Source organism: Somniosus microcephalus, unplaced genomic scaffold (assembly GCF_052327205.1).
Source record: "Somniosus microcephalus isolate GS21.2 unplaced genomic scaffold, FLI_Smic_1.0 unresolved_chr8, whole genome shotgun sequence".
Lineage (NCBI taxonomy): Eukaryota > Metazoa > Chordata > Chondrichthyes > Squaliformes > Somniosidae > Somniosus > Somniosus microcephalus.
In genome coordinates this window covers 24,731,555-24,739,964 of record NW_028225186.1, presented here as the reverse complement: position 1 = coordinate 24,739,964, position 8,410 = coordinate 24,731,555, and the positions used below count along the sequence as shown (strand labels likewise).

Sequence of the window (8,410 nt, the reverse complement as noted above, 5' to 3'; positions counted from 1 at the left end):
AAAACCCATTAGAAATATCCAGCACCGTGAACGTGGTTGCGGATGCTGGAATACTTCCTATCAGGTCGGCAACTGCTGCTACCGTTGGTGCGCAGGCTGGGTTGTTGCAATTGAGGACTTGGTAGTCCACCGTGGCTGTCCATGAATTGCCCGGCTTCTTTACCGGCCACAAGGTAGAGTTTACGTGGGTGACAATCAGTCTCAACATGCCCTGCTGCACCAGTGAAGACATTGCTGTCTCCATGTCGGGCTCCGCTTCACTGCGGAAGTTGTACTTTTTTTGGGGTCGGGCCATGGGGTCTCCGTCCACTCTGACTTCAAACCCGGTGACCCTCTCGCAATTGTGATGTGAGTGGCAAACATAGCCAGGTGGTCTGACACGAAAGCCTGCATTTCTTGGGGTCGCTGGCGACCATGAGCTCGAGGTCATAGCCCTCTTTTGGCTTCACGGTACACAGGGTCCCTCTTCCTCCCTTCCCTAAGATGATAACTACCTCGCCCTTCTTACGCGCACCCGCTCCCCAGAGACAATGATTTCTTAAATCCACGAGAATCCCGTGTTTTACCAAGCAATCGGACCCAAGGATCCCTGTTCCACCCCCACCTCCCACTTCATCAGTATACATTTGCACTTGGTGCGGAGTGGTCCGAAATGAATGGAGAGGGGGGTGGAAAATGCGCCAGCCTGTTCTTTGCCTGTGAAGCCCGACAGAATGTGTGGAACCCCGTTGGGCAGTGGTGAGGTGGTAGGGTTATCTGTGTGGATCACGGTGCACGATGCCCCCGTATCCAGCAGGTAGGTCCCTTTTTCCTTTTCTACCTCCATCTCCACGACGGGTCACCTCCATAAATCATATCGCAGCGCACACAGGTAGACGGGCTGCACTGGCTCTAGTCATTGGGTCTCAGTGATCGGGGCTGCGGGAGCAACAGGACCAGTGGTGGCTGCTATATTCCCTTGCGAGATCATGAGAGACCGCATTGTCTCTAAAATTGATTATATTGCAGCCGGATCCATAGCTGCGCCAGTTCCTCTTTCTGGGACAGGGGCTGCGGCTTGAACCTGGACTCGTGCTGGGGCAGCGGTCTGGGCTTGGGCTTGGGCTGTGGGAGATTATCCCTTATTATCCTTCCACGGATTTTTAAAGTCCCTGTGCCAATGTCCATCCTTCCCACACCCGCAGCAATTGAGCTTGGCATGGGGAGGGCGATTCCCCTCCTGACACCACCCCTTCTTACTTGGGGCTGCGGGTTTTGCATCATGCACTTTTCTCTGATAGGGAGGTGCCTGCTGACTTCTGCAATTCTTGTACACAATGGTGAGCGCTCGGAGCACTGTCTCCTCCGTGGTACCGGGGCCTTGGGGTGCAAACCAGGATTTGGCTTGGGCCCGTATCTCTGGCAAACTGTTAGCAACCAGGCAACAGAGCCAATTAACCCGCTGGACATCGTTCATTGCGACCCGGTCAGGCATGCCCGGACAGCTGCACAGATACACATGGCCACAGCTTTTCTGTGAAAACTCGCGGGGGTTCTCCAGTTAGCTGCACAGTCCCTTCCACACGGAGGAATGGATTACCTTCATCCTCTCCCAGAACTTCCAGGACCTCATCCCTGAGTTCCCCATACACTTTCTGTCCCTCTTACTCCCGTCTGAGATGGTGTGGAGATGCCGGTGTTGGTTTGGGGTGGACAAATGTAAGAAATCACACAACACCAGGTTATAGTCCAACAGCTTTATTTGAAATCACAAGCTTTCGGAGCGCTGCTACTTCGTCAGGTGAAGTGGAGAGATGCATAAAAACACAGCTTATATAGTCAGAGATTGATGTCAGATGTTTACAGGTAATCTTTCTAACTGCCATTTATCACACCTCAGCAGAGAGATAATCACAGCAATCAAAGGTGTAAATGGTGTCCAAACAGGTCAGTCAGGAAAATATTACATCAAAAAACAATGAGGTGGGGGCACAAGGGGTCAAATGTTGCAGATTCTGGGTTCGGTATGAAAAACAAAAAAACAACAAAAAACAGTTTTTTTACTGGAAATCACAGCAGGTCTGGCTGCATCTGTGTGGAGCGAACAAGCCAACGATGACTCGAGTCTGGATGACGCTACGTCAGGTGGGGTTACCTGTAGCGTGACATGAACCCAAGATCCCGGTTAAGGCCGTCCTCATGGGTGCGGCACTTGGCTATCAGTTTCTGCTCGACGATTTTGCATTATCGTGTGTCTTGAAGGCATCCTTGGAGAATGCTTACCCGAAGATCGAAGGCAGAATGTGATTGACTGCTGAAGTGTTCCCCGACTGGGAGGGAACACTCCTGCCTGGAGATTGTTGCACAGCGTCCATTCATCCATTGTCACAGTGTCTGCATGGTCTCGCCGATGTACCATGCTCCGGGGCATCCTTTCCTGCAACGTATGAGGCAGTCAACATTGGCCGAGTCACATGAGTATGTACCAAGTACCTGGTGGGTAGTGTCCTCACGTGTGATGATGGTATCTGTGTTAATGATCCGGCATATCTTGCAGAGGTTGCTGTGGCAGGTTTGTGTGGTGTCGTGGTCGCTCTTCTCCTGAAAGCTGGGTAACTTGCTGCGAACGATGATCTGTTTGTGGTTAGGTGGCTGTTTGACGGCGAGTAGTGGAGGCGTGGGGATGGCCTTAGCGAGGCGTTCGTCGCCATCGATGACATGTTGAAGGCTGCGAAGAACATGGTGTAGTTTCTCCGCTCCGGGGAAGTACTTGACGACGAAGGGTACTTTGTTGGTTGTGTCCCGTGTTTGTCTTCTGAGGAGGTCTATGCGATTTTTCGCTGTGGCCCTTCGGAACTGCCGATCGACGATTCGAGCGTCAGATCCCGTTCTTACACGGGCGTCTTTCAGTGTCTGTAGGTGTCCATCGCGTTCCTCCCTGTCTGAGCAGATCCTGTGTATTTGCAGGACTTGTCCATAGGGGATGGCTTCTTTAGTGCGGTTAGGGTGGAAGCTGGAGAAGTGGAGCATCCTCAGGTTGTCCGTGGGCTTGCGGTAGAGTGAAGTGCTGAGGTGTCCGTCATTGATGGAGATTCGTGTGTCCAAGAATGAAACAGATTCTGAGGAGTAGTCCATGGTGAGTTTGATGGTGGGATGGAACTTGTTGATGTTATCGTGTAGTCTTTTCAGTGATTCAACGCCATGTGTCCATAGGAAGAAAATGTCATCTATATATCTGGTGTATAGCATTGGTTGGAGGTCCTGTGCAGCGAAGAAGTCTTGGTCGAACTTGTGCATGAAGATATTGGTGTATTGGGGTGCGAATTTGGTCCCCATGGCTGTTCCGTGTGTTTGGGTAAAGAACTGGATTTCGAAGGTGAAGACATTGTGGTCAAGGATGAAGTGGATGAGTTGTAGGATGGCGTCTGGAGATTGGCTGATGTTGGTGTTGAGTACTGAGGCTGTCGCAGCGATGCCGTCATCGTGGGGGATACTGGTGTAGAGTGCCGAGACGTCCATCGTGGCGGGGAGTGTTCCTGGTTCAACTTGTTCGTGGGTGCTGAGTTTCTGTAAGAAGTCTGTAGTGTCACAACAGAAGCTGGGGGTTCCCTGTACGATGGGTTTCAGGATGCCCTCAACGTATCCAGAGAGGTTCTCACACAGGGTTCCGTTGCCCGATACAATAGGACGTCCGGGTGTGTTGGCTTTGTGTATCTTTGGGAGGCAGTAGAAGCCTCCCACGCGGGGAGAACGTGGGATGAGAGCACGTATGATTCTTTGAAGGTCTGGATCGAAGGTCTTAATCAGTCTGTTGAGTTGGCGTGTGTGTTCTTTGGTCGGATCTGCAGATAACTGTCTGTAGTGTTCCTAGTTGTCCAGCTGTCGGTATGCTTCTTTGCAATAGTCCGTTCTGTTCTGTATGACGATGGCGCTTCCTTTCTCTGCTGGTTTGATGACAATGTTGCGGTTGGTCTTGAGAGCATGGATGGCATTGCGTTGTGCTCGGGTGGCATTCTGGACTGTCTTGTGAGTGCGGCTGATGAATCTGGCGTTGATGCATCTCCTGCCAGCTTGAGCATACATGTCAAGCTTAGGGCAGCGACCCTCCAGAGCGGTCCAATTTGACTCTTTCTTCTTCGGTTGCTGCACTGCGGATCCCTCTGTCTGCTGTTTCGGATCATTGATTGTCTCATTGGGTTCGCTGCTGACATCTTGGGATTTGTGGAAGAATTCCCGGAGCCTCATTCTCCTGATGAATTCCTCTGTGTCTGCCGCGAGACCGATGGGGTCCATTTTGGTGGTGGGGCAGAATTTGAGCCCTCGGCTGAGAACTTCAATTTCGTCTGGTTGAAGGGTGTGGTCGGATAGGTTGACGATGGACTTCCCTGTGGTTTCAACCGTGGTACCGGGAGAGGCTTGGTTGCTGCTGGTGATGATGCCGAGTTTCTCAAGCTTCCTGTTCTTGGTGTGCATGTAGGCAGCGTAGTTCCGTTACCTCGTCTGTTTGGCGGTGTCTCGTAGCTGGTCTGCTGTGTCTTGAGCACAGGCTGAGAACATGGACTCCATCTCGGTTTTGAGGTTGCGGTCTCTGCTGTAGAGCTGGTGTACGAGACGGTTGAGGAGTGTACGAGAGGTACGATGGCAGAGCCTCTCAGCGTAGTCTGTGTTGTAGGTTGACTTGAGTGGGTTTGTGATCTGTAGTCCTTTCGGGATCTTGTCTGATTGCTTGCATCTCTGTAGAATCTTGATGTCTGTGTCGATATGCGCGATCTTCTTGGAGATCCTCTCCACATTGAGCCGGCAGTTTGTCGTGTCGATAGTAGCCATGGTGTGGAGATGCTGGAGTTGGATCGGTGTGGACAAACGTCAGAAGTCACACAACACCAAGTTATAGTCCAACAGCTTTAATTGAAGTCACAAGCTTTCGGAGCGCTGCTCCTTCATCAGGTGAAGTGGAGAGATGCATAAAGACACAACTTATATAGTCAGAGAATAATGTCAGATGTTTAGAGGTAATCTTTCTAACTGCCATTTATCACACCTCGGCAGAGAGATAATCACAGCAATCAAAGGTGTGAATGGTGTCCAAACAGGTCAGTCAGGAAAACATTACATCAAAGAACAATGAGGTGGGGTCACAAGGGGTCAAATGTTGCAGATGCTGGGGTCTGTGTGAAATCACAGCAGGTCCGGCCGCATCTGTGCAGAGAGAACAAGCCAACGACGACTCGTTGCTAGGAAACTGTCTATCTCCACTTTAAATTTATTTAATGTTGCAGCTTCCACAGCTCTCTGGGGTAGCAAATTCCATAGATTTACTACCCTCTGAGTGAAGAAGTTTCTCCTCATTTCAGTTTTGAAAGGGAAGCCCATTATTCTAAGATTATGCCTCCTCGTTCTAGTCTTACCCATCAGTGGAAACATCCTCACCGCATCCACCCAATCAAGACCCCTCACAATCTTATATGTTTCAATATGATCGCCTCTCATTCTTCTGAACTCCAATGAGTAGAGTCCTAAACTACTCAACCTTTCCTCATACGGCAACCCCCTCATCTCTGGAATCAACCGAGTGAACCTTCTCTGGACCGCCTCGAGAGCAAGTATATCTTTTCTTACATATGGAAACCAAAGCTGCACGCAGTTTTCCAGGTGTGACCTCACCAATACCTTGTATAACTGCAGCAAGACTTCCCTGTTTTTATACTCCATCCCCCTTGCAATAAAAGCCAAGATTCCATTGTCCTTCCTGATCACCTGCTTCACCTGCATACTAAATTTTTGTGTTTCTTGCACCAGGACCCCCAGATCCCTTTGTACTGTCGCACTTTGCAGTTCCTCTCCATTTAGATAATAACTTGCTCTTTGATTTTTTCTGCCAAAGTGCATAACCTCACACTTTCCAACATTATATTGCCTCTGCCAAATCTCTGCCCACTCACTTTTCCTGTCTATGTGCTTTTGCAGGTTTTTTATGTCATCCTCTCTCACTGCTTTCCCTCCCATCTTTGTATCATCGGCAAACTTGGATATGTTGCACTCGGTCCCTTCCTCCAAATCGTTAATATAGATTGTAAAGAGGTTGTGGGGTATGTGGGACCAGCACAAATTGGATGGTTTGCACCTGGTCAGGACTGGAACCGATGTCCAGGGGAAGTGTTTGCAAGTGCTCTGGGGGAGGGTTTAAACTAATATGGCAGGGGGTTGGGAACCATTGCAGGGAGACAGAGTAAAGAAAAACCTGGATAGAAGCACAAGAAAGGAAGGATAAAAGCAAAAGTGTACGGCAAATAAATTAATGGTGTAAATCAAGCAGGGCCACAGTTAAAAATAATTCTAAAAGGACTGAGAGTGTTAAAAAAGATGCCTGAAGGCTTTGTGTCTGAATGCGACTGGTATTCCTAATAAGATCGATACATTAGCTGTGCAACTAGAGGTAAACAGATATGATATACAGTATTTGGGGTTACGGAGACCAGGCTCCAGGGTGACCAATGTTGGGAACTCAAAATCCAGGTGAATTCAATATTCACGAAAGACAGGCAGAAAGGAAAAGGAGTTGGGTAGCATTGCTTGTTAAAGAGGAGATTAACACAATCGTAAGGAAGGATATTAGCTCGAATGTTCGGGAATATGTATGGGTAGAGATGCGAAATATCAAGGGGTAGTAAACGTTAGTGGGATTTCTATACATACCCCCAAACAGTAGTGGTGAGGTTGGGAATGGCATTACACAGGAAAGTAGAGACACGTGCAATAAGGGCACAGCAGTTATCATGGGTGAATTTAATCTGCATATAGGTTGGGCTAACCAAGTTAGTAACAATACTATGGAGTAGGAATCCCGAGAGTGTATGTGGTGTGGATTCCAGGACCAATATGTCGAGGAACCAACTAGATATCAGGCCATCTTAGACTGCATATTATGTAACGAGAAAGGATTAATTAGCAATCTTATTGTGCGAGGTCCCTTGGGGTGGAATGATCATAATATGATAAAATTCCTCATTAAGATGGAGACTGATGTATTTCACTCAGAGACTAGGGTCCTGAATTTAAATAAAGGAAATGATGATTGCATTAGGCGCGAGTTGGCGATGATGGATTTGGGAATGTGACTTAAAGGGTTGATGGTGGATAGGCAATGGTAGACATTTAAAGATCACATCGATGAACTACAGAATTTGTTCATCCCTGTCAGGAATAAAAATAAAACAGGAAAGGTGGCTCAACCGTGGATAACAAGGGAAATTAGGGATAGCATAACATCCAAGGAGCAGACATAAAAATTGACCTGAAAAAGCAGCAAAGCTGAGGATTAGGAGCAGTTTGCGATTCAGCAAAGGAGGACAAAGGGATTAATTAAGAGGGGGGAAATATACTATGAGAGTAATCTTGTAGTGAACATAAAATCTAACTGCATAAGCTTCTGTAGATACATGAACATAGAAAGATTAGTAAAGTCAAGCATAGGTCCCTTGCTGTCAGAATCAGGGGTATTTATAATGAGGAACAAATAAATTGAAGATCAATTAAATACTTTTTTTGGTTCGATTCAAAAAGGAGGACACAAATAACCTCCCAGATAGGTCGGGGAACATAGGATCTAAAGAGATGGCGGAACTGAATGAAATCAGTATTTGTAGGGAAATGGTGTTAGGGAAATTGATGGGATTGAAGGCCGATAAATACCAGAGCCTGATAATCTACATCCCAAGGTTATTATGGAAGTTGCCCTAGAAATAGTAGATGCATTGCTGGTCATCTTCCAAAATTCTACAGACTCTGGAACAGTTCCCATGGATTGTAGGGTAGCTAATGTAAGCCCACTATTTAAAAAAGGTGGCAGAGAAAAAACGAGGAATTTTAGAGTTGTTTGCCTGACATCGGTAGAGGGGAAAATGCTAAAGTCCATTATAAAAGTGTAATAGCAGACCACTTGGTAAACAGTGACAGGGTCGGACAAAGTCGACATGGATATACAAAATATAAATCATGCTTGACAAATCTAATGGAATTTTTTGAGGATGTAACTGGTAGAATTGACAGTGGATGTGGTGTATTTGGACTTTCATAAGGCTTTCGACAAGGTCCCGCATAAGAGATTAGCATGCATATTTAAAGCCCATGCGATTGGGGGTAAGGATAGAGATCTGGTTGGCAGACAGGAAGCAAAGAGCTGGAAAAAATTGTTATTTTTCCAAGTGGCAGGCAGTGAATAGTGGGGTACTGCAGCGATCGGTGCGAGGACCCCAGCTATTCACAATATATATTCATTATTTAGACGAGGGAAGTAGATGTAATATCTCCAAGAATGCAGACGACATAAAGCTGGGTGGGCAAGTGTGCAGTGAGCAAGATGCAGAGAAACCCCAATATGATTTGAATAGGTGGGTGAGTGGGCAAATGCATGGCAGATGCAGTATCATGT

General features: G+C 47.5%; 1 pseudogene; it reads right to left on the bottom strand.

The window, feature by feature from the left end:
• Nucleotides 1-2,449: 2,449 nt before the first annotated feature.
• On the bottom strand, nucleotides 2,450-3,498 carry LOC147085686 (uncharacterized; annotated as a pseudogene).
• Between the last annotated feature and the right edge of the window lie 4,912 nt (nucleotides 3,499-8,410).